The sequence below is a fragment of the Vanessa cardui genome, chromosome 19 (assembly GCF_905220365.1).
Source record: "Vanessa cardui chromosome 19, ilVanCard2.1, whole genome shotgun sequence".
In the NCBI taxonomy this organism is placed as follows: Eukaryota; Metazoa; Arthropoda; class Insecta; order Lepidoptera; family Nymphalidae; genus Vanessa; species Vanessa cardui.
The window spans coordinates 11,227,663-11,253,300 of record NC_061141.1 but is presented as its reverse complement, the minus strand read 5'-3'; the positions used below and the strand labels follow the sequence as shown (position 1 = coordinate 11,253,300).

At 32.4% G+C, this 25,638-nt stretch overlaps 1 protein-coding gene across 1 annotated transcript in view; it reads left to right on the top strand.

Annotated features, from left to right (window-relative positions):
• Window positions 1-5,950: 5,950 nt before the first annotated feature.
• The window catches only part of LOC124537773 (leucine-rich repeat-containing protein 24-like), a 57,570-nt gene continuing 37,882 nt past the window's right edge, over window positions 5,951-25,638 (top strand). Inside the window, exon 1 of the mRNA XM_047114661.1 lies at window positions 5,951-6,103. The gene's annotated coding sequence lies outside the window, so the exon portion shown is untranslated. The remainder of the gene's footprint in view (window positions 6,104-25,638) is intronic.

The window sequence follows — 25,638 nt, the reverse complement described above, 5'->3', positions numbered from 1 at the left end:
TTACATTTCAAATTTCATCGAATTCGGTTTAGTGGTTTGGTACTGAAAAGTCAACAGACAGACAGACATAGTTACTTTCACGTTTATAATGTTATAGCATAATAGTATATAGTGTATAGATTCAGTGTGTATTGTGAAGACATAAATGAAAAGTATTTTCTTTCTCCAATTTATTTTACTTTCTTGGCAGTTTTTAGTGTCATTAATCAGAATTAACGTCAATAAATTTTTAGCTCTTAACTTCTTAAAAATATAACAATATTCTGATATTGTTATTTTAGTATCAAAGTTTTACAGTAAAGAGGATAAAATTAAAATAGTTTTAAGTAAAACACCTTGTCTAAAACGCTTTTTTTTATCGTCTAAGTTATTTTCTCTCTGTTTCCGCTTCGATAGTAAATTATTGTTATTTGCTGAGCAAGCACCCGTGACTAGAATAAGCCGGCTTAAAATTGTGAAAAAAGTAGCATGTTGCCTGTATTAGAATTTTCATACAAGTAAATGTTTGTGTTTTTTTTTTTGTATACAAACTCGACGTAAGTCCCGAACGTTCGAATTTTAAATAACGTTTTACTTTAAGTCGTTTATTTGTATCGTTTTGGCAACAACGCACGTTTCTTTTTTATCAATGTATTCGTATTCCTACTTGGGAGTGAATATTTTTAATTCAAGTTCCGATTTTACAATACGGTTGTGAAATTGACTCAAATGACAAGTTATATGACGCTCGACATATGTCAACAGATCAAAAGTGGTTCAGTGTTGAACAGGGCACTATCGGAGCTCTGGACAGTTTATTTGGTAGTGTTACTCTGGTGAGCATATTTTCGTATTTATCCTATTAATTATGTTAAACCGAGTGTGTGGTCGAGTTGTGTGTTCATCGGTTTTCATTCGCCGGGTTCCCAGGTCGATTCCCGTCCGAGTAAATGTAGAAAAAGTTCATTCGTTTTCTATGTTCTCTTAAGTCTGGGTGATTGTGGTACAATCGTTACTTCTGATTTTCCATAACACAAATTCACATTATTTTATGCATCGAATCCATTTACATAAGAATAATCAACATTGATTCCTTAAATATGTACTAATATGTATTAAAAATGGTTACTGTACGAATCATGACCGCGTGGAATGGTGGCAAGAATGCTAGCAGCTTCCCTGTTGAATCGCAATCGAGTCTATAACAATCAGGAATAAATATAAATACGTGCTATTTTGTTCTAAATACTTTTTTTTTTCTAAATCGGTTTTACCCTTTATTTTATCTGTCGCTGTCTATATACTTTTTTTTTTCGTTTAAATTATATCGTAATGGAAAGTACATTAATATCTGAATAGATTATGTGTATTATTCCTATAATGACTTGTAAATTCTACATAAGTCTACCCATCTAGCCTCAATTTTATTTATTTATATAATAATATACTTACAAATTCATAACAATTTGTCTAATGAACTGTTCGACTTGTTTATTTATATATTTTATTTTTGTCATAAAAATAGTTGCTCAATATTTATATTCAATGTTTAAAATAAATAAAATAGCGATTATTCTTATTTATCTAATATAATATAATACGAGTCATAAAGAAAAAAAAAAACACAAAAAAGTTTGATATTGTATATACGTGCACACAGTAAAACGTTCAGCCTTAATACTTATATATTACATGTCATTTCATTGTTTACAAGAACAGATTACTGTAATTACGATTTAGCTAAAACCACAAATATTCATTCTAATTACTCTCTGCGGCCGTAAACTAACATGTGCACTCGTACTTTTAGTCGCTATAATAGTAATTAGTCTTGAATATCCCGCACTGCGTGTAACTTAAGATGGATTATGAGATTAAGCTTTTATTAGCTATCCCCATCTGTTTCACTTGTGACATATATGCTTTATGTTAAATTTCTAACAGCATATCCCTTTAGGAAGACAGCAGTCAGGATAGCAGCGAAAACGTTCCAACTATCCGGTAGTGCAGTTTAGGTTAGCAAAGCGAAAAATCTTTATCCAATATAGAAGTGTTACACTTAATTATTTATAGTGCCAAACCACCACCGAACAAGGACAGCGAAAAAACCTCAGCAGGAAAACCATTCAAGCCTTGAAGAGCTCTTTCGAGGTATAAACGAGGCACAGCACAAGATAAACAAGAATTCCACAAAAAAAGCTTTAAATCCCCAAAAATATAATTTAAGTTATTACATAGATGGATATTCAGAATCTTCATTTCCTTTTTGAGTTTGACATCATCCAAACATATTTGATCCTCGGCAAGAGCTCCTTTGACCAATGGTCATAGTACAAGAGGATCAATACAATATGGATTCGTTGTTCTGGGTATACGATTTTTAGTTAACAAAATTGGTGACATTTTGAAGAGTATTTCGAAAGTCACAAATCACCGATTGTTATAATTTAAATGTAAACTAGTAGCATCGAGGTTAATTTCCACCTTAAAGAAAAAAAAGGCACTAAACCTCTTTTTTAAATTGAAACAGAAAATTAAAAAAAAACGTAATAATTTTATTCATTCCTGTTGTTCTGACATACTAAAAAGTTTATAATTTATTTGAGATGATAAGTTTGCGTATGTGTCATTAATTTGAAAATATTTAGAGCAAGAGCCTAATTCAAGTGGCTTACGACTTTCGATGGATATTCACTTCACTCTTTAGAGTCGACAAATAACAGTACTCAGTATTGTTGTGTTCCGGTTTGAAGGGTGAGTGAGCCAATGTACAGGCACAAGGGACATAACATCTTAGTTCCCAAGGTTGGTGGCACATTGACGATGTAAAAAATAGTTAATATTTCTTACAGCGTCATTGTCTATGGGTTATGTCCACTTACCATCAGGTGGCCCATATGCTCGTCCGCCAACCTGTACCATAAAAAAAGAAAGAATATCTTGTGTAATCCTTTGTCACCTTCGAGAACGGTTATCGATACGATCTGATTCTTAGTGTCGTCTCAACGTACAATTTCTGTTACGTGTCTCATCTTACTGATCAGATTTCTATTTTTACTCTTAACTATCTATGATTGCTAAAATATAGAACTCACTACCGCATTCTGTTTGCACTAGTAAATCTATTTTAATTTACAAGAATAAATTTACATAACATTTTTAGTCACAATCTAATACTAATAAAATGAAAATAATAAAAAGGTTTTTTTGCTATTGGTTGTCATAGCTGTATTTTATTGATAGAAATTACTATTTGAGGTTTAAAAAAACATGCTTATTCCAAGTTTGTTCTATTCACTCTTTTGACATTTTTTAAATCTATTTTTTTGTAATAACAAGCAGGAGGCTCACCTGGTGAAAAGTGGTTACCACCGCCCATGAAACGGGGAGCTTCCAGGTGCGTTGCCGGCCTTTTTGGTAGTTATAACAACGTGCTTCAAAAAAATGATTAAGTAGTGAGATAATGCAGAAACAGAATATCCGAATCAGAAAATAATATTTTTTTTTATCACTTAAGTTATATTTATATAACTTAAGTGTTAAAAAAAATTACTACGACACAGAATCTGATTCATATCGATTAACAAAATGTAAGCCACGCACTTGAAACAATGAGAGCTTTACCGGAAATGTATTGCTATAGTAACAATATCTAGAACGGCGTGCATTACACGACTTTCGAGATACATACAAATACAATCCACCGCTTTTGTCTAATGGCTAGCGTTTATAGGCGATGCCGATTCCGAGTTCAAATACCAGGTTTAGTACATATTGGGTTTATTTGTCAAGGATCTATTATTAGCAGATTGCAAGCGTTCGTACATTAAAGAATAGGTCTTCTCTGAACTCTATTCGGTCGTATACGACTGGCATTGGACTGCGATTTTGCGACATTAAAAGTGTTCGGGACGCACTCAATTGGGTACCAAAATATTGCTGATTATTTGATTAATCTTCTGAAGATGCTAGTTTTTTGACCGCGAAAATTGATCAGTTTGAAAAATAATCACTTGAAGTTCGCTCAAATGAAAACTATTTACTACATTACAATAAAAATAGAAGTCATTATTTTTTATTGAAATAAAGAATCACTAAACATTTCATCATTTTGTACGTAAAAGCAATTCGGTATTCAAATACAAGCCACAAATATTTCAAACGCTAATACTGCGGTTACAGACTAACAGATGTGTGCAGCATTTTTAGTCGCAGCGATTAGTCACAACAATCTGCAGTGTTAGGTTGATTGAGAGAACTGTGAACTTTTGGGTACTGTGATTTCAGTTCACAATGATACTGACAATGTTGTGTTCATTTCAGCTCATTGACATCTAAGAAGAGGTTATTAGAAGTACTGTTGTGTAGTAATTTAAAAAAGTATTTAAATTTGATTTTTTTGGAACACTAAATACACGTTCGATTCATGTCTTAAAATTATTAGTGTTGCTTATGTTAGGAGGTTTAGAGTATGAACTACAGGTAGATCAAAAAAAGAGGAGGCTTCTAATTATTTTCAATACATAATTTAATAATATTTAAAGTGCGACAAATTCAAATTTGTAGCTCATATATAATTATTGATTTAGCTATTGCGAACTTATAATGTATATATTTGTTTATAATTTGTTTTCGGATAAAAATATATTAGGACCAATAATAAATAATCAATTTGAATCGAAACGTACTTTAAGTTGGAAACAAAATTTAGTTTTTGTTGACCAACGAAAACTAAACTTTTCCAAAGTAAATATTTCCAAAATACTAGTATACTTATTATTTATTTTGAAGTATATTTCATTGATATTGCAAAGTTTATTTTAATTTATTGTAATTTAATTAATTGCTTAAGAATTCAACATTTATGTTTAAATCCAAAATAATTTGTGTGACCTCGTCACATACTATAGGAGTCACATAACTTAACAAAAGAGCATTTTGAAGGATCGCTGAGAATAATAGGACGTTAGAGAAAGGCCGATTAACGGATCAGGACACTAAGAGATTACCCGATGAAATTGTAAAATGCAGTTGGAAAATAAAACCCGAATCAGATAACTGGCAAAAAATACTCGTAAAAACGTAAAAGCTGATCTCTTCATATAATTCTTATGGAATATTATCAAGTTGCTAAATCACACTTACGTTTGGTTCTGTTAGGTTGGATATATAGAGTTGGCATTTCTGGAATTATTTATTTTATTTGTTACCAATGTTGGTTGTTGGTTAGTTTTGATAACAGCGCCAATGTAGATAGGTGGTGGTAACCACTCACTCAGGTGACACATAAGCCCGCCAGATAAACAATAACCAAATACATTACAATACAGAACGAGGGTTGTCATGGAAAACCTGATTGTTCCATAAATTCTTTCTAATAATCTCATGAAAATTAAAACAATAACAAAAGTAAGTTAAAATAAATTTATATACCGAAACAAACAGATAGAGAAAGAACAGGCAAGAGAAAGGTGAGAAGTGGAGGGGATGACGCTTTTTCCTTCCGCGACGATTTCTGCCAATTCAAGTCAGATTCTAGTAATTATTTTGTCCAGGAAAACTTTATTTATGAGAAAAAATCCATGATTATTTGGCTTCGCTAATGTCGCTATTACCGACGATTTATGGCAAGAATACGCTTTACATCAAAACAATTTACATTCGGAATATTTTAAAAGGCAAATGCATCATAAATATTCATTTAGTATTTAAGGTGTTATACACCTTATGGAATAAGGCAACACACGAAACGAAACGGTAAATTAGAGTGTAAATTAAACCTGAAGAAAAAAAAATGTAAAAACTTAATTATATTCGAACATTTCCATAAAATATTACTTTTGCGACGGTAATAAAAATGAAACATTAACAATAATATTCTGGTTGCTGTATTAACGACTGGGTTGTGGAAAGTGCGCGGAATCGGCTTAGCTGGAGCGTAGACGTTTCAGGATAGCAGATTGGCGCGAGCTTGCGTCGAGGGTACACGTCCCCGTAAACAGTCGATCGATCGAGCGACCGGTCGGGCGACGCGTCCGAGTAATTGTTTCCTGTTCGTGGTTTTTTTGTGAAACTAAAATGTTTAGTTAACTTGTGCTTTGTGGATTGTGAATGGGATGAAAGAGTAAGTAGTTTTATTAAGTTTGTTCGTTGTTTGTTCGTTCGGATCGAACGCTTTGTTTTCGATCTATTCTATTAAGAAATTAAAATCGGACCAAATATTTAATGTTCTTATTTCAAAAGTATTTATTACGTTTCGTTTTTTTTCTTTGTTAATAAATAAGGATATGAAGAACACAATACTATATACACTAATATTTTTAATTAATGTATATCTGAAACCATAATAATATATTACATCTGAAATATATGTCATAATAAAACAAAAAGTATAGTTAATTAATTATGATCTGATATAATCATAAAAAGGAATAAACATATTATTATATGTTCTAATCTACTAATATAACCTCCTTATTTTAATTACATATTGTAGAATATGTAAAGACGTTAATTTTTTTTAAATTCTATAAACGAGTCTGATCAAACGTGACATCCATTAACGTAATCTGATCTACATTTTATAATTAATTTAACTTACACTTATAAATTATACTTATGTTTTTAGTTTATGGCTAATAGATGTCGCTTTGCAAAAATCAAGCTATCGTTTAGTTCGCTCAACATATATTGTTATATATTTCAATTACGTATTAATTACAAATATAGACTTAACTATGACACTTATTTTTTTCTATACTAGGATTATTATCAGTGATATTTTGTAATATGTTATGACGTAAATATGTCTATCGTATATTTCGACCGTACTTTAATTAACGTTTGCAGTTTATTTAAGTGTTTTAGGTTTGTGAATTACTATGGATGAAGAGATCCTTCAGGGGGTAGTTATTGGTTCATTATTATGGGATAAAAAGTAACCTCTATGCTATTCCAGCGCATAACCTATATCTTATCTGTTTGGGTGGTCTGGCATGATTGAGTAATAAGTATCCATCAATCAAAATATTCGCATTTATAATATATGAAGATTGAAAATGTTAAACGTTATCAATTGTTTTTTTTCTACACTGGTGTATTACGTTTGTGTGATTTGTTTCGATGTTTGAAAGCTTTTTAAAACTAATTACTTCTTATAAAAGGTTTATAAGTGTGACGATGGTTCAATTATTGCCAACCATCCAATGTGCTACCAACCTTGGTAACTCAGACTTTAAGTCTTTTGTTTCTGTAGTTACACTTGCTCACTCACATATAAATCGGAATACATTAACACTATGTATCATGCTTGGGAATAGAAAATGTGATGAGTGGGTGGTACCTTCCTAAATGGACTTGCATAATCTTCCCACCAATTAAATTAAAATTATAATTGATGACGTCATTTCTTTGTAAATAATATCAAATATTATACTAAAAAATATTTTTTTAAGCGTTTCGTACCAACGTCTCAAGATCCAGACAAATTTTTGCCCCATTAATTAATCTCAAGATTCAGTACTAACATTAATTGTTAAGACTAGAATCCGTTGGTAATATTAGCACGGTAAATCATTTGCGGTTGCTTTACTAAGTATATCTGAGTGATAGTCTACGCTGAGGCGTTGGGTTCGTCCGTAAAAGGTTATGGATATCTGACTGCAATTGTTTTAATAATAATTGTACTTCGTATATGTCACGTCATCCTTATTAAAAGTTTTTAGGGACTAATTCGCCTAAAATTCGAAGGTTTGATTCACTACATTTTTCATATGTGAGATGTATACGTGGCAGATTTTAATTAATTACTTCATGAGGAATATGTATTGATTATAACTTTGAATGTGCATTACGAAAAGAAGTCTTCACCCAGGTGTGTTCTTTACAGGTTCATTTAGATTGCTTAAAAGATCCATGCTATGTTACAACTTTTGAAAAGCAATTTAAAGTCACAATTTTTGAAAATACTATATCTTGGTATAAGAGTTTGGGCATGTCGCGCTATTGGGCTTTTGACGCAAAGGATCATCATCATCATAAGCCTATAACAATCTATTACTGCATATAAGTCTCTTGCAAATTGCTACAAAGTTCCTGGTTTTCTGCCTTCCGCATCCAATCAGGTCTCACCACCATCAGTCAACCTGGCTCATTGCTGCTTAAGCCGACACTTCGACTCTAGGACTCATCTGTTTGTTTTTGTTTTGTTTTGTTTTATGGTATAGATTGGCGGACGAGCATACGGGCCACCTGATGGTAAGTGGTCACCGTCACCCACAGACAATGATGCTGTAAGAAATATTAACAATACCATACATCGTCAATGTGCCGACACCCTTGGGAACTAAGATGTTATGTCCCTTGTGCCTGTAGTTACACTGGCTCACTCACCCTTCTAACCGGAACACAACAATACGGAGTACTGTTATTTGACGGTAGAATAACTGATGAGTGGGTGGTGGGTGGGTAGGTAACCCAGACGGGCTTGCACAAAGCCCTACCACCATTTAGATGACAATGTCTATGTTTGGTAGTAAACACCATTGGGTTGCCTATTTGCCAGAATACCTACTATATATATACTAAAGATATTAATTACATCTACCATAATCTAAATAAAAAACATAAAAAGTATATATCTGCTTATATTATTATTCGCACGTAAATTTCGTACTTCAACCCAGAACTATCGAGAACATGTATGTCGTTATGTAATTAGTGGTCTTACTAAGCTGTTGTCGGTTAGTTTTCGATGGTTGTCTTAATTGACTATCGATATCAGACCATACAAAGTTTATTTTGGTTTTGCAAATATATGTATATATAGTCAAAATCAGTTTAAATATTTTTGGGTGGACTTTGTACAGCAGGGTACTTATTAGTTATGACTGTGAAATATCACTGTGAATTCAGCGTTATTACAAGTATAAAAACATAGTCGTGATATCTTAAAGACAAAGCAGTTGAACGTCATACAGTGTTGCGGAGTTCCATGGCCCCATTGCATTTCGCGAGCTTCAAGCATATTTGCCTACTATTTCATTAACAAAAAAATCTTAGAAACCGTTTACAGAGTAATGATAAATTAAGGAGTGCTGGTTTTTGTCACAATTTCAGTATCTACAGGCGAAGATTAGTCATCACATAATTATTTAAAAATGTAATCGTTCATTAAATCATTTATGACATAACGACAGAAATTTAACAAGTTATGACAGTATAAGAGAGCGTCAATCAATTCGAAATCGTGTCAGGATTACCCAAGGGGCGCCACTGATAGATTTTTCACTTAAAATTTTAAAATTTTAAAATTAAGAACATCTCAATAGCTACTCGCAATCATGACTTTAAGAGTGCCGTTAGAGTAACTTTAAATTCTTTCCTGTCGCGTCAAAATCTCGTGTAATAGGAAATAGTGTTGTGTTTCTTAAAATATTCTGCACATTTTGTCTCTTCATAATCGTTGCCTTGACCGGAAGTTTTCGGGAGAAGATTAACTTCACTCATAACTTCCGCCAATTTATCTAATGAACCATTTTAAATCTACGACTTAATTAAATTAAAAAAAAAATCTTTGACTTTTATTTAATTCTAAAATTTCATTTTCGTTTCATTAAGAAATTATTTATTCAATGAAGAAAAGAATGATATCCTTTTTATAATTAACCACAGCAATTAGCTTTCGCGTTTTGACTTCTTAATGGGATTATGGTGCTGATTTATGGTAATTGAGGCTAAAGGCAAGCTGGTCGTTACTTCAGCCCACCCTCTTTGAAAGTACGTGATCGCAAAGTCTTGTAACAGACATCAGTGGAGTTGAAATTGTTAAGGTAGAGAAACTATTCAAGATACGTCCCATTTTAGGGTTCCGTAGTCTACTAACCCTTATAGTTTCGTCATGTCTGTCCGTCCGTCTGTCCTGGCTCGTTCTCCGCCGTTTCTGCACCAATTGCCACAAAATTTGGTGGAGATGTATATTGATAATACAAGACTTGGTTTTTAAAATTATCGAAAAATAATTATTTTTTACCCCACCCCCACTCCCATACAGTGTAAAGTTAATTCGAAAAAAAAAAATCGACTTACCCCATCGTGTGGGGTATCGTTAAAAAGGTATCCTTAAATACAACAAAAATTTGTTCAAACCCCCCAGTCTTGAGATATACTCATACAAAGTTAAAATTATAGTGTCCGGGGAGGAACACTTTAAAATACTATTACAATAATTCTGAATAAAATGTGCTGTATACCTCCAAGTAAGTAGTACTTTCAACGAAAACTAAAGCAGACTCTCTATCATACATATTTATTTTTATACAACTCGACCAAATTATGACGTGCAGTTGCCCTAACGAATGGTAATATGTATGGAAATAACTACCCACAAACTATGAAAATAAGTAGGAATGTTACATACAGAAGTGGGCCAGGGTAGAAATAGAGATTGCCAAACCTGCCTACCTTCTTAAGCTTCTTCGTCTTCAACGATTTTTTTTTTGTGTCAAGCTGTCGGCCCATCTGATGGCTACGGAATCCTTCATGTGCGTGTCCGACATGCTCTTGGCCGATTCTATTTTATTTGACTGTGAATACAAGGTAACGCTTTTAACATAATCAAAAACATTTTAAATTTTTAGACCATTTAAGTCTTATCGTTAACGTTACTTGACGTTTAATATTAGCAATAGAATTACCTCTTAAGGGAAAAATATTGCAGTATTATCTATAAAACTTGCAATATTGGTGATATTGCAAGTTTTATAGATAAGGAAGATTCACTATCAAGATGAAACAAACATCCTTTAAAAAGTCATTAAAAGTATATGCGTGGCTTTAAATCATGAGCGTATTTTTTACTGTACAATCGTACATATTCAATCCGCAGTGGATTCATCGCTATTTAAACGATAACAAATAAATACAAATAACATTGCACACAATTATATTATTCTATATAAACGTGGATGTAAAACTTTTAAACTTTACAGTAGTTACTAAAAGTTTTTAAAACTAAAATCTGTGAATGTAAATTACAGTGAAAAGTTATATAAAAAGCATTGTTAATTTTAGAACTCGAGCACTTTCAAGTTTACCATGTTGCGTAATTTTTTTACGCCAATGGCGAACAGTTCATTTTTCTCTCAGTATTATTATTACAATTACATTACACTGTTTTTTTTTTTAATTATAAATATGTCAAGTTAATGATATACAATCTATATTAAGACAATCTTTTCTATTGATTGTCTGTGATAGCAAACGTAGCACTAGCACGAACTTAGCATACTATGCAGAGTATAAAAGAGCATGCTTTCAAAACAAATTCAAAATACCGTGGTTTACGTTAAAAGTTTCATTCTCATTTAAACAATGGTGCCAATAACATCTTTATGTACTTCTCCTAATAATATCCCATAACAATAATCATAAAACTACGAGTAACTAAAAACTACTTAATTCTACGATTGATATCATTACCATCTTATATATATTTGCTGTTTCAGATGTCAGATTTTTTGAGTTCGAACGTCCCGTATTGCACTTCACTTCAAATAGAACTTAATGTTTAATTAGTATAGAAAGTATCCTCTTAATAATATGGTCTTCACATATGTACTGTTACCTTTCAGGGTGGGTATAAAGAAACAATATTAGGTTATAAAATTTTTAATGCACAGTAACTTCGTATATACAAACAATTTTTGCTTAGCTAGTTACTTAAGTTACTTGTTACTTCTTATAATGACTATTATATAAAATTATGCCAGCTAGACTCAGCGTGGGTCATTTGGGATAAAAGGCAAGCTTGAAAATTCAATGTTTACTAATTCAAAATTTAAGGTTGAAAATTAGGCGCCACTGATTAATAAATTAGTTGATATGGTTTGAAAGAATACACCGTTCGCCAGACCGGTGTAAACGAAATTTATAATATAATTGAAAGGGGGTACATCACCAAAGTTTCCAGCTTCACGTGGATGTCGACAACGGCTTAGGGAACAGGCCTGCCGTCCTTGGAGTTGCACCAGCCGCTATCTGGGCACACTCAACCAGGAACCTGGAGCTGTTCACTCTTAATATTTCCATTCAAGAAGTCCACGTGGTGGGTAAATCCGATTAAAAAAAAAAACCTCCTTCTGGAGGTTCAAAGTCCTGCTTACACAAATTGACGATCTCAACTCCGGAGAACCATTTCAAAGGGTCAAATTTTTTACAAGTCGGTAAACATGATATAAAGTTCTGTCAAACTTCAAAACTTCATTGTTAATATAAATTCGATATATTCAGTATATCGAATTAGAAGTTTGGATTCGGTGTGAAGCCGATAGTTCCAAAATTCAAAAAGAACGAAATCGAAAGTTCACGAACCTTTGAAAGGTTAGCGAGTGTGACCAGTATCACTACCAAAATACCCTTAATGAAAAAGGAATTACATGCATAATTAAATCAGGGAAATAATTTTGGAATAATTATTAAAATTAAGAAAATAATTAATAACTAGACTCCGACACCTACATCGAAGAACTAACCTTTAAACTGGAACACAGCTATTAAATTAATCTGAAACGATGTGAAATGACCTCCAATAAAATTCAAAATTTAAAACTCAAAACGAATCAGAGGATTAAAATCTTATTTTAATAATTGTTTTAATGCACATTTAAAATAAATGAAATTTATTTTATTAATTAAAATTTTAGAAAATGCCCAGTTGAAGCGTTATACTAGCAACACCGATATAAATTAAGTGGGAAATGGGTCAAGGGCACGGAATTTAGCGAATTGACACTTTTTTGACGTTGTTTTTTATAATCATAAAAAAAGTTAAAATTATGAAAATAATTTTTAATGTAACAGTACTTATATAAGTAGCAATATAAAATGTAAACACGGAGTACATGTTCCTAATAAGCGTATTACAAGCAAGCCTTATAGCATATGAGTGAATCTTGTAAGTATTAGATATGGTTAAATTTTATGCTTCAATTGATGCGTTGTAAGAATAATTATTAAACAATAGCATTTTTTTCTATATTCACACTTGATTGTTTTTTGCAAAACTCCCTGAGTGGACACTACCCACTCTTTAAATATTCTATCGCCAAACAGCATAGTCCACTCAGTATTGTTAAGTTCAGATTTGAGCCAATGTAACTACAGACACAAGGGACATAACTTCTTAGTCCCTAAGTTTGGTGGTACATTAGCGAAGTAAGAAATGGTTAATACTTCTTAGTGACTATTGGCGATAGTGACCATCAAGTGTTTTCAAAAAGTCTTTTTATTCGTCTTAATTTTATTAATCGTTTTATTATTATATATATTATTTTATAATATTATTATAATTCCAGTCACAGACAGCTAGATCAAAGATGTGAAACTGAGTATTAAATTATTAGTTCGTCTATTTAATGAGAATTATATAGACTACAAGATCATGCTATGGCAGAGGTGCAGCTGTAATGTTTAACTTAAACCACGTAGAGCATCTAGTACTTGTTCTAGTTGGGTACATTTCGTGGGCTGAGAAGTGTACTCAGTGTTCTAATTCGACCTAAATGTTAGTTATATTCGAACATTGCTCTGCTCATGAAAATAATAACTGTGTACACAGAAATAGTGTCAATAAGTTTGCCTTTGAAATTTTAGTAAGAAGGACATTTTTTATCCGTTTTTTAGGAGTTTTTAGCAACAAAGTAAAGTCCTATCGTTCCCTTAAAAACTTTTCCACCACTAGTAAGCATTATAATCAGAAATTATTTTAACTTAAACTAAATCATTTTTGCCATTTCTGAGCCTTTTGCTTTGGAAAATACCGACATCTTTTAAATTAACATTGAAACGTCGCGTCTACTCCCGTCACCTGGCAGCATTTTGAGCACATCCCACTACTAAATGATGTATGTCATCCTCTATTCCACATAAATCACAGGTGGGAGAATTTAATATCTTCATTAGAAATCTAAATTTATTGAATCCATAACATTTTGTTGACGCCTCAACTCTAAGTCGTTGATAGTAAGAACGATGAGGACGTAAAGTTTTCAAAACGATTAAATGTAAGTTACGTTCGTGTATAGCCCAAATATAAATGTCCGTGATGTTTACGACGTCAACTATCGTTGTATCCCTTCGCCACCATCTTAATTTCTTCGGTCGAGAGGCGGCATCTGTTACAAATTCGTGCCCAATTTAACCGTTTGCTCACAAAGTTGATTTTAATTAAAATCATCGGCCAAGCGTACCCTCAAAATTAGTAGCAAGGGTTGATAATTTGGGATCGCCAAATATTTGCCGTGGACGGTGACCCGACGTCTACAGTCACTTTGTGACACACGATATTATTAGGTCTATTATTTGTTGAATCGAATGGGATGTCTTTCTTTTCTCCCCTTTTTTAACATTATTTATTTTTGGGACATTATTAACGTCATGTAGGTACAGTCGGTTTCAAAAATCCTTTATTGGAAAATGCCTAAATGCAATGTGTGATTGATGTTGTTCAGCATAAAAGACGTCATGAAATTAGACAATTCACTTGTTATGTATATTGACGTGAAGTACAGTCAACCATAAAATAATGAAAACATATTAATTATCCACTCGTGAAATGTTATGTAAAGTTAAATAAATCATATTATAATGAACATGCTTCACACAATGCCTAACTTCAAATGTTTCCATAAAAGAATAAGCCTTTATGCGAAAAGAAATAATGGAAAGAGTGAAACGGAACTATGTTGGATTTAAAAAAGGAACGCTTTGAAAAGTAAACGCCATGTTGTAATTAGTGCATTAAAAACTGCCTTTGAGACGATTTAGCACTGAATGTTTCTTGAAATACAAAACGCGGTATTCTCATGCTACATTTCTAAAACTGAAAATACTATCTTGGCAAAAGTTATCTTAAATGGACCAGTGGTTAAATCTTGTGATTTCAACCGAGGATTACAGGTTCAAATCAAGACAACATCAGTAAATATTACATGCTTAATTTGTGTTTATAATTCAGCTCGTTCTTGGCGGCAAGGGAAGCTGGTGTTCGATGATATTCTTCTTCTTTTGTTTCCATCAATTGCTATTGAAGAAATGCCGTGGAATAAATTAAATTTACCTTTGCATCCTATTGCATGAACGAATTTTTCATTAGTAAAACAGGGACGGTAAACTTAACCTAACTATTATAAGATAATCTTCTATTAACTTTGTTTGAATTTTATTTTGAAATTTTAATATGAAAAATGAAATCATTGATTTGGAATCATCATCATCATCATCATCATCAACAGCCTATTTTTGTCCACTGCTGGACATAGGCCTCTCCCAGTGCACGCCACTGTGGTCTTTCTCCGGCTACTCGCATCCAGCTCCTACCTGCCGCCTTGCGTATATCGTCACTCCACCATGCCTGAGGACGTCCTACACTACGTTTGCCGAGACGCGGTCTCCACTCTAGAACACGTTTTCCCCAACGGTTGTCGGTTCTACGACAAATATGACCTGCCCACTGCCACTTCAGCTTACTAATCCGGTGGGCTATGTCGATGACTTTGGTTCTTTGACAGATCACCTCATTTATTTGGAATTGATTTGGAATGCAGCTTGAAAATTAATTCCAGGTAAAATTAAAAGATATTAGGAAATAATTATTAACACTAAGATACTGACTATGTATAAATTAAGCAGTGTTACTCTACAAATCATGAGCATGTCAAATGGTGGCAAAAATGCTAGCAACATATCTCCGTTGAATCGCAATTCCGAGCCTCTGGGCCAGATATGGTAGGAAATAAAATATATTACTTGTGAAATTTTGTCGATTTTTAAATCTTCGATAGAGAGGTATTGGCTATTCGTTTCAACCTGTTTCAGTGACCGTTGGAAGTCAACGTTATGAAAATAAACTAGTTAATTTATTATGCAGAAAAAACATTTTCATTCATATAAATTGATTTTTGAAAACACTTCAGAAACGTCATACCTCAATACAACCGTCTCTTTACTATCGGTTAAATAAAATAACGAAAAATATCGACGCAACGTTCAAAAACCGTAAATAAACTTATCAGTTCCAGATAACAATAGCTTTTTACTTCATTGTTAATCTTTAATGAATCTGTCAGCGTCGCCTGAAGTATATTTCCCTTATTTCTGTATTTTCGGCGGCAAAATGCATGTTCGGTCAACCATAAAATCGAAAGTTGTCGGAACAACGAATCGAAGCAATTATTTTTTAATTGCTACGAGATTGATGTCACGATATATTGTTTATTTATTTTTAGTATATTTTTTTAATGTATTCTTTATTCGAATTTGAAAATCGATTGAATAATTTGACACGAGATTGTAGATTATATAAACACAAATATGCAAATACATAGGTTGAAGCATCTATTAATTTTTTTTCTTGTATCAAAATCACAAATCCTGTAAATTTAATGATGATGCGTCGTGCTGCTGATTAGGTCTTAATTTTCATTCTCAATTGAAAGTACCCAATCGCACAGAAAGTACACACACACACACACATAACTACAAATATATAGATACAAGGGTCTTACATTGCCGTCTTTCTCCAGTTGGTACTCTTTTTTGTACTTGAAATTCTTAGGACCTTAAGCTCTATAGACCTATAACCTAACCCTTATAACGGAATAAACTAACTGTGGAGGAGACAGTTTAGATTTCAAGAGTGTATGAAATCGCACAATCACTGTATTCCATCATATATAATCTGACCGAAATGGTTCAACCTTGGACTTGTTTTCCAAGGTACAGTACTGCCAATTTTCAGACCTCGAATTGTTATTGAGAATTTTTACCGAGAAACCCAAACAAAGAACATTTTTTTGATCCAGGGAATCAATCCAATACCAAATACCTGTTTTATTTAAAAATCAAATGTATTCAGCCATCACAATTTTAAAGTTTTATAAAATAGTTAAGTTTAAGTTTCAAAGCAGTAGCTATAACAGTTTAAGAAACAACGGAGGAAGCTGAACTCTAATGAAAGCCACTGAATTAGATATACTTCCCAAACAACAGTTTGCAGCTTAGACCGATCCAGCTAAACATGCAATACAGTTAAGATAAAGCCATTGGCATACTGCGTTTAAGGAGGCCGACTTAGAGAATTAGAACAATTTCGTTTGGCATTTAAACTTCTAGATTAAATTGCAGACCTGTAGGTATATTTTTTCATCATACAGTAATATTAGAGATAAGGCTACAATTAAATCATAAATACAATTACTATACAATACTACAATCTACTGAATAGAATAAGAATTTCAATAATTACTGTCTTCTACCATTTAAATTATAAGGTGGGTTTACTTGAATAAAGTCCTGCCCGATAAGTTGACATGTTTACTTCAATTAGAGTTAATGATTCATATTTATTTTAAATGTAAAAAAATATTATAGATCTATTTATTTACAAGGCTGTAAATATTATCTAAGTGCTAAGTATAAGTCGGCGATGCTTTTGCTGTGTGCGTGACACAACTAAGACTGACAACAGCAAAAATGTATAGTCATTCTATATTTGTATATTTTTTATTTTATTTTCTGTAACTATCCAATATTTAACGTGAAGGGCCGAGCTTTCATGAATGAATGGATCTAGTCAGGAGACTTGTACGTCGAATTCTATTTTTAAACCTTCTGTTTTTTTTTTAAATATTTGAATTAAATTGTTTTCGTTCTTTGTTAACTAATTAAAATCATTCTCTTAAGAAGTTTGTATATAACTTTTGTATCATTATTTAATTGTTAATTGTATGTAGATTATTTGATTTTTTCGATATTTACTTAAGTAGCTTACGTACAGAATTCATTGTCTGTACTAAAATATGAGTTATTACAACGGCTTTTCAATTAAATTATCATAGATTTATATAATTTACTTTGTGATAGTGATTTGTGCAAGTTCCCTTACTCATCATATATTTTGCCATCAAACAGCAAAACTAAGTATTGTTGGTAACCATGTGCCATTTCATATAATTGTCTATGGTGGTGTTATTTTACTAACAGGTGCACGTGCCATCCTGAATATGAAAAAATGGTATCGCATAAAATTTGGATTTACGATATTTTAATACGCCAGGATCTCATCGCTAGAAGGCATTAAAATCTTAGAATGTTTGATAAAAGTAATGGTTACTTTAATTTCAAAATATTTTTCCCGAAGATTTTTGCTTGCTTTACCAAATTTAGAACCAAATAACTTAATCTTCCTAATATCGAATTCGGACGAGACCAGATTAGCATAACCTTGAATCACAGAAATACGTACTTGAATAACCAAATCAAATACCAAATAATCTAATCGTGATTTCATTCAAGATTCCACCTCCATTGATTTATTTAAAGATTCTACAATCTTATAATCAGTATTTTTCACATATATATGCTCCTAACTAATTTGACCTCTGTAGTAGCGCTGGATTTACCCTTAGGACATTCGGGACCATACCAAAGCATATTTTTAGGAACAAAAAATTAGGACGATAAGATAGATATCCATTCGTTATCGAAAATGCAATTGATTTCCTGTATGAATGAAAAACATGTGTTATGGGGTGGAATTTTTACAGTACCAAAGGTTGCCTCTTTGGTTGAATCTGATGCGTGATTGGCTAATCTCAGTTGAGATTAGCCAATCACGCAGAAAATGTATTGATTCACAACATATTGCATAACACTCTAGAGCATTGTGTGTTGCGTTTGCGTAACATTGACAACTTCGTCTGGGCTGCTATATTTTCGTGGGAGTGAAACAATCATCCTCCTGCTCTTATCCCTATTATATCTTATTCGTTGTCGACGCATCATGTCTTCTTCTACAAAACTTCTCTATCTATCCTCATCTCACAAGTAGCATTATTTCCAGCCATATGGACTTTCACACAATCCGTCCATCTCTTTTAGAACGCCCCCTTTTACCATACCATCCACCTAAAACCTCAATATATTTTATTTATATTTGACGACCTCCGTGGTCGAGTAGTGTGTACACCGGTTTTCATGGGTACGCCACTCCGAGATCCCAGGTTCGATTCCGAGCCCGGTCGTTGTGGAAAAAGCTCTTTAGTTTTTTATAATATTGTCTTGTTTGTGAGTTGTTGTGTGTGATATAAAGTTTGTGTAACGTCGTTACTTCTGATTTTCCATTACGCAAGTGCTTTAGTTTCTTACATTGTGATCAGAGTAATATATATATGTGAAGTTGTCCAATACTTATTTATTTATTTATTTATAAATATTGGCCTGACCGCGGGTATGAACCCAGAACCTATAGGTCCATCACTTCATGAGGCTGCTAGACCAACAAAATCTTATTATGTATACTTAGATGTTAGATCAGATTTAAATAATAATATCCTTTCGTTTTTTCAAAACACAAAAGGTCTGTTCGCAGAAGTAATATTCATATGATTTTTTATCAGAACGATACTGATTTTTACAATTCTCCTCAAAAGGGTCTCGACAAAGAAACGGATAATATATTTATCCACTTATTTTGAGACTTTGATCTTTAATTATTATTATTTATCCTTTCAATGATATTCGCTTAAAAGTAACGATAACACAACCTTGTTACAGTGTCTTGTTATGTAATGTATAAAATATATTAAAATTTACGTAATTTAATTTTGGTTTATTTATAGAGTTCAACGAGAATCAGACTCTCAGACTCAGTGGAGAACAATCAGACTTAGTTTTTGGGTGCCTCCCTCTCAAACGAGTTTGCACAGACGTCTATCACGTGATATAATATACATATAATAAAATTGGAGTGTCTGTATGTACTATTAAAATAGCCACTTTTCACAGCATATGTACACGGTACATGTACCAAATTAACATTTTTTACAATTTTTGTCTGTCTGTCTATTTGTTCCGGCTAATCTCTCAAACGGCTGAACCGATTTTGACGGGACTTTCACTGGCAGATAACTGATATAATGGGGAGTAACATAGGCAAATAATATTTCTTTTTTTGCTCAATTCAAACGTTTACAAGTTTGCAGGCACAGCTAGTCTGTTTATAAACTTCTGTACATTACAATAAAGTACATTGTTTACTGTCATACGCAAGTACTTCTTACTTCCGTAAGTAAATTTCTCAAACGTCCAACTGTCCAGACATTCAAATTGGATATCTATACATACATATATTATACATTCTAAGTTAAGGGCGAGGACGATGTTTATAAGCGGAGCGGAAAGCGATTAAACCATAGTGAGTAGAGTTTTAATTCCTTTTTAAATTATCACTGTGTAGCAATATTCTTAATTCGTTATCTTATACACGTATTGATCATCTTTCAAAATATATATGTAAATAGCAAAATTAAAATAAGTAAGTAGTTAACAGAATTTATATTATTTAAGAAGTATTTCATGTAATAACAATTTTAAGTGTGTATACGTAACTATATAATTTTAATGTTAATTAAAAGCAATTAATAACATTGTTAGTGTCATTGTGATTATCAGCAATTACTTGTCAAAATCTAAATTCAAAATAAACTTTATTCAAGTAGACTTTTACAAGCACTTTTGAATCGTCATTTTACAATTAAGTGAAGCTACCACCGGTTGGAAAAGTAGACTCTACCTAGAAGAAGAAACGCAGTAGTTACTCTTTTTCAACGTTTCAAAAAATAGAAAGTTATTTTAGTCAATACAATTATTGAAATTAATATATCCTGTTTGGAAGTCAACAGTCAATTAGGAAGTCTATTTCAATCAATAAATTGTTTCATTAATTTAAAAACTCATTCGTAGCTTATTTGTCGTACCTAATGAAACACATAATATACACTTCTATACTTAATACTATTTGGGTTTACTTATCTATCACATTTAACACGAAAACTAACATATACATTAAGACTATAATACTAATACTTGAAATATAGCAAAAAAAATATTTTTCAAAAATAAGCGATGTTATCAGCTATCGCTTTCCGCTTTTAACGTGACCTCATCCTAACTCTTCAGGAAACAGTACATGACAGATCGCAAGCTGCAGTTTCGCTTCAGGCCGTCTAATTAATAGCCTCATCTTCAGTAGCTTATTTGTATTCAGTTATAAATAATAAATTTACATTTATTTATGTTTTAAGTTCATATCTTAACCTTTAAGTACTGAGGTGGTTTAGTCAGATCATAAATGATGACGTGACGTCTATCAGACGGTTATTTTAAAAACCGAAATGTGTTCTTAATATTTATTAAAATTCACATTATTTAATTGCCATATCATCCGTTTATTATTCATTTACTAAGGAAATGTAAAAAAACAACAACATTTTCGTATGAGATCAACATGTGAGATACTATGTAAGAAAGCTTTGCTTTCTTCACGATCGGTTGGTTTTAGTTCAACTTTATTTGGATTATTATACTAGTGCAAATCTGTAAAAGTTTTTGATTTACCAATTGTATTAATCATCGTCGTATTAAATAGTTCAAGCCATAAAGATTCCGAGTCGTTGAATGTTTGAGGTTGATGTCTAGGATTTTCAGCAATGTTGTGACTTCGCTCAACTCATATACATATACTGTAATCTGGCTCGACTGATCAATCGTTGCCTTTGATCCCGGAGCTACAGTATAGGGCGTGCGGATAACTTTAAAGGTGCCAAAATAAGGCTCATATATGTTTTTTCACCGTCTGTGAGACACCCACGCCAGAACTTAAAGGTAATATCATCTTTATTTTTTTATGCTATGTTTGGGGGACGAGCATATGGACTACCTGATGGTAAGTGATCACTACCGCCCATAGACAATGGCGCTATAAGAAACATTAACCATACGTTTTTTCCCAATGCGCCACCAACTTTGGGAACTAAGATGGTATGTCTTTTGTCTGTTTTTTCCTGTAGTTACACTGGCTCACTCACCCTTCAAACCGGAACACAACAATACTAAGTACTGTTGTTTGGCGGTGGAATATCTGATGAGTGGGTGGTACCTACCCAGACGGGCTTGCACAAAGTCCTATCACCAAGTAAATATTATATGTATTTTAATAAACTTAAAGGGCGACAGATACAAATGAAAATATTCGACAGCAAAGATCGCACATTTGATAGCCTTAATATTTAAAAAAAATATGTACAACATTATTCTATACAAGGATATTTATTCCTTTTGTAACATAATTAATGTACTTCATTCATTCACATATATTTTTTATTTTTTTATAATATTTCCGTATCAATAAAAGTTTATTAATAATTTTGACGGTTTTTATCGGTAAAATCTACATTTAAATTATTAAATCACTCGTAAAGTCCTATTTGAATAATGAATATTATGATTTGACTCATATTAAGCCCGACATTATGATATTTTTATATTTTCTTCAATACAAACACTGAGATATAAAACACAAACCGATAGTTATAAATATAAAATGTCTTCACGGGAAATTTTCCTCCAGACCAAATAAAATTACCGGACTCCTAGTAAGAGGTGTAAATCTGTCTACAAGTAAGGCAGGTCAACAACCCGTGTCGGAATTATTTACGAGACTAGCCTTTGCGCGCAGTTTCTTTTCTTTACACACAACTACAATTTAATCTAAAGCAAATTGTCTTTTTCGTTAATGTCTTTAGCTTGATGATACTAATATATCTATATCATCAATATTGTAAATGGGAAAGTAATTCTGTCTTCTGGTGGTCTTTCACGACTAAACCAATGAACAGATTTTAATGAAATTTGGCGTGAAGCAAACTTGAAATTCAGAAAAGGCCATAGACTACCTCTTTTGCCTAACACTTGACAATAAACACCATAAAAAACGAGTGAAGCCGCGAGCGACCACTAATAGTCAAATATGTTCAACGTCATACTTAAAAAAATACGGTACACTCAAAAATAGCTGCTGCTAGTTTCGGTGGTCTAACAAAGGCTTCAAATATCGAGATCCCTGGCTAAATCCTTAGGTCAAGCCAAATAAAAAACCATCAGGTTTATAGTCATAAAGTCTCAGTAGTATCTCAGAGTTGGTAAAATGTTTGTACACTTACTTCGAAAGGCTCGTAAAGTCCTTGGTCTACGCCTAAGTTCTTTCTCTCTTTCTTGCCCGAAATTAATCGAAAACAAATCATCAAACTTTCACACACAAACCGACATGATTGATAACGCACAGATTAAATCAACATGTGAAGCCTGTGTTAAAAAAAAGTTTATTATAATTTATCAATATCAGACAGAAGTATGAAAGTGGGCATTTCCGTACCTACATTTCTGTACATCCCATAATGCTGTTCCAAAACTTTCTCCGTTCGTATCAAATTATTATTCCAAAAGATTATAAGAACGCTATCTGTGGTCGTGCACACTTTCGTGGACTATAATATTTTATCTTACCAGAATAAGTCAGAAGTATGTCACTAATAAGGTTAGCAATTTGATAAACGTGTATAAATATGTTACCACGAATGCTATTGTTGTGTTAAGTAATAATATATTGAAATAAATATGAATTTTTCGGATTGATAAATTAGTCAAAACTATATTTTATATTTAAAAAGCTGTTTGGTAATTATTTTTTAGAAATTTAATCACAAAAATATTTTCAATAGACGAATCAATACGTTTTTCCGAGAAACATAAAATGGAATTTAACGCTATTCGCGATTATTGTTTGGAGCGAATAATTTTTTAATTTTCAGAAATATTATTTGGTGTTCGTGGAATTGTTTTATTAAAATGCTTGTTTATTTTTAAAATGTAATATTGATAGGTGGAGGAACGCATGAGCTACATCATGGTAAGTGTTCACCAATGCTTATAGACCTTGGGTCTATAAGAAACATGAACATTTCTTTAAAACTTTAATAAGCCTCCAACCTCGGAAACTATAATGTCCTTTGTCCCTGTAGTTGCACTCACTCAACGAGACCAGCTCTTTAACCTTGGGGAATATGTCATGTCCCTTGTACCTGTAGTTACACTGGCTTACTCACTAACCTACCCAGATGATCTTGATATTCCTATTGTTACATTAAAAATTATTTTCATAATTTTAACTTCTTTTTATAATTATATAAAACGTCAAAAAAGTGTCAATTCGCTGAATTCCGTGCCATTGACCCATTTCCCACTTAATTTATATCAGTGTTGCTAGTATAACGCTTCAACTTGGCATTTTCTAAAATTTTAATTAATAAAATAAATTTCATTTATTTTAAATGTGCATTAAAACAATTATTAAAATAAGATTTTAATCCTCTGATTCGTTTTGAGTTTTAAATTTTGAATTTTATTGGAGGTCATTTCACATCGTTTCAGATTAATTTAATAGCTGTGTTCCAGTTTAAAGGTTAGTTCTTCGATGTAGGTGTCGGAGTCTAGTTATTAATTATTTTCTTAATTTTAATAATTATTCCATAATTATTTCCTTGATTTAATTATGGATATAATTCCTTATTCATTAAGGGTGTTTTGGTAGTGATACTGGTCACACTCGCTAACCTTTCAAAGGTTCGTGAACTTTCGATTTCGTTCTTTTTGAATTTTGGAACTATCGGATTCACACCGAATCCAAACTTCTAATTCGATATACTGAATATATCGGTGAGTTGTGTTAATAATTGAGTTTCTTAATTTATGATTGTTTAGTATTCAGTGCTTTAATAGCAGTTATCTTTTCAGAATTTATATTAACAATGAAGTTTTGAAGTTTGACAGAACTTTATATCATGTTTACCGACTCGTAAGAAATTGTAAGTCTTTAATTCTTGTTTTTGATTAAATGCATTGGTTTACAATTCGAAAAGTCGTAGTCATGTGTAAATTGTGGTTTCCAGTGACTCTTTGAAATGGTTCTCCGGAGTTGAGATCGTCAATTTGTGTAAGCAGGACTTTGAACCTCCAGAAGGTAAATTCGTGCTTACATCTCTCGTTAAGGTATTTATCATTTGCTTATTTGCTTAACTTATTGAACCTGTATATTTCGTATTACAGGAGGTTTTTTTTTTTAATCGGATTTACCCACCACGTGGACTTCTTGAATGGAAATATTAAGAGTGAACAGCTCCAGGTTCCTGGTTGAGTGTGCCCAGATAGCAGCTGGTGCAACTCCAAGGACGGCAGGCCTGTTCCCAAAGCCGTTGTCGGTATCCACGTGTAGCTGGAAACTTTGGTGATGTACCCCCTTTCAATTATATTATAAATTATGTTTACACCGGTCTGGCGAACGGTGTATTCTTTCAAACCACATCAACTAATTTAATCGTCAGTGGCGCCTAATTTTCAACCTTATATTGAATTGCATTGAATAACATTGAATTTTCAAGCTTGCCTTTTATCCCAAGTGACCCACGCTGAGTCTAGCTGGCATAATTTTATATAATAGTCATTATAAGAAGTAACATAAGTAACTAGTAAATTAAGTAATTGGTTGTTTATAATACTATGTTACTGTGCATTAAAAATTTTATAATCTAATATTGTTTCTTTATACCTAACCACCACCAGAAAGGTAACACTATAACCAAGTAAATTAGCAATACGTGGAGATTTGTAGTTGTGCTGCATACAGTATTAGATCAGCGACTTAATTCAAATCTTTAGCATTTCATTTGTTTTGTAAAGCATCTAGATTAACTGATACAGCAACTACCC